The sequence below is a fragment of the Octopus bimaculoides genome, chromosome 11 (assembly GCF_001194135.2).
Source record: "Octopus bimaculoides isolate UCB-OBI-ISO-001 chromosome 11, ASM119413v2, whole genome shotgun sequence".
In the NCBI taxonomy this organism is placed as follows: domain Eukaryota; kingdom Metazoa; phylum Mollusca; class Cephalopoda; order Octopoda; family Octopodidae; genus Octopus; species Octopus bimaculoides.
In genome coordinates, this window is record NC_068991.1 from 41542231 (window position 1) to 41544675 (window position 2445).

At 33.0% G+C, this 2445-nt stretch overlaps 1 protein-coding gene across 1 annotated transcript in view; it reads right to left on the reverse strand.

The window, feature by feature from the left end:
- The window catches only part of LOC106872600 (kielin/chordin-like protein), a 131980-nt gene that overhangs the window by 21461 nt on the left and 108074 nt on the right, over positions 1–2445 (reverse strand). The window lies entirely within an intron of this gene.

Consider the following 2445-nt stretch of genomic DNA (forward strand, 5'->3'; position numbering starts at 1 on the left):
ATATATATATATATATATATATATATATATATATATATTGATGATAAGGATAATAATTGTCCGAGTTGTATTTCGATCACACCAACTGCATATTGTTACATATTTATATCCAACGATTTATGCATTTTTAGTACGATTTCTTCAGGGTATGTAAATACAACATTGTTCGAAGAGTAATTTTACTCCACTATTAGTTTGAATTAGGCTTGGTAGTAATAATGAACCATGATATTCTACGATGAGATGTTCTTCTCAACTGATAATAACTACGTAGTAAGAACCACATCGTTATTAAAAGAAGTATTCATTTGTATTTTAAATTCTTCTAACTTTTATCATTGGTATTGTTTTAAAGTGTTTTTCGGTTATATTATATATAATCTTATAAATTGAATTCTATTCATATATTCTTTATATGCGTTTCTTGAAATATATAAATTAATGCATTCTATTATTTAAATATTTCACAAAGAAAACGTTGTTTGTGTAAGCAATTAAAACTTCTTTCTTGTCTAATGTTAACTAATTTATTTTTCGAAGTAAATTGAAATCTATCAAAATGCAATCGGACTATAAAGTATGTAGAATCAATAAAAAATAAGTATTCTATAAATAACCACTATCCAACTAGCCACGAACATTTGCCAACTTCAACAAACACCGAATTTTACCCAAACAATCAGTTGAAAAAACATCTCATCGTAGAATGTCATGGTTTACTACTATTACCAAGCCTAATTCAAACTAATAACGGAGGAAAATTCCTGTTCGAACAATGTCATACTTATATACAAATAATCCATGAGCAAATAATGCATGAGCAAATAATGCATGAATCGCTGCATATAAATATGCAACAATATGCAGTTAGTGCGATAGAAACACGTGTCGGACAATTATTATGAATAAACTAACTTGTAATAAAGATAAAGCTTGAATGTTCCAATTCTTCATTCTCCTTATTATCAATATTGTACTTTACACTCTAAGTAGCCAAGAAATAAACTGGAACATCAGATGGGAGCTAAAGTAAGTTGACAAAAAAAATGCACCATCTGAAGGAACCAGCCTTGGCTTTTCACTCAGAGAAATTCGGAATCTGCCTGGATATTATACCCCTCCTCTTACTACATATATGCATATGTGTGTGTGTGTGTGTGTGTGTGTGTGTGTGTGTGTGTGAGTGTGTGTGTGAGTGTGTGTGAGTGAGTGTGTATGCGTGTGCGTGTATGTATATATATATAAATATATATATATGTGTAGACGTCTAGGTACACACGTTCATGTATACGTATGTCCCGGTGCGTGTGCGTATCTGTGGGTTTGTGTGTTGGGCCTTTGAGCGTGCGTGTCTTTCTGTATTTGTGAGTGCCTTACAGTGCATGTGTACATACATACATACGTACATACATATATACATGCACACACACGCACACACACACACACACACACACACACACACACACACACACACACACACACACACACACACACACACACACACACACACACGCACATATATACATATATATCGTTGCTATTATGCAAAATGTCAGAAAACGAAAAATTAGTTTCACTTTTCCATAGCAAAACCGTTGTACTTGTACTTTGACAACTTTTGATATACTGGCATCTGAATCAGCAGGAGATACGATAGTTTGACAAAAAAAAACAAAACAAAAAAGCAAAATTAAATATTGAAAAAAATGTATTTGGCCAAATTTGGACACACGCCAGTTTAACATAATAGCAAAGATATATTTGCACTGATGCATCTAATTGCTTGTTGGATATACGCTTTTTTTATATACATCTTTATTGACTTTCCCATAGTTGGGGCCCTTTCCTATATACCGTAAATATTCGAGTATAATCCGCATTTTTTTGCCACAAATTTAAAGGTCAAGATCTCTAGTGCGTACTATATACTAGATTAAAAATGAAAAATATTTTCTAAGCAATGTCCGAGTATCTATTTCCTGTCCAGCAATGTTTATTCAGGCGCATTTTATGATTTCGGGCGCGAAAATACCTTAAGCTAATACCTGAAGCTATATTTTTTTTTCACTGACGTTATTACTGTTATTTCTTTATTTTCTGCAAAGTGCACAAAAAAGTTACACGTTTGCATTATGTTATATATACAATAATAATAAAGGACGTTACTGTATATACGTTTACAAACCAAGGACGTTATATAGACCTCCTTGACTCAAGCTAGAGAAGGGGTGCGTATTATACACAAGGTTTAGGTTTTTCAGAGGTACAACCCCCTAAAAATCCGCTGCGTATTATACTCAAGGGCGGACTATACTCGAGGATTTACGGTAATCACAAATGTAATTCTTTCCCAAATAAATTGCACTTCATATTCGAGGTTCCGATGAAGCTGTAAAGTGTTACTGAGGCACTCAGCTGTGAGTCCATTGCACCTTATTAGTTTAC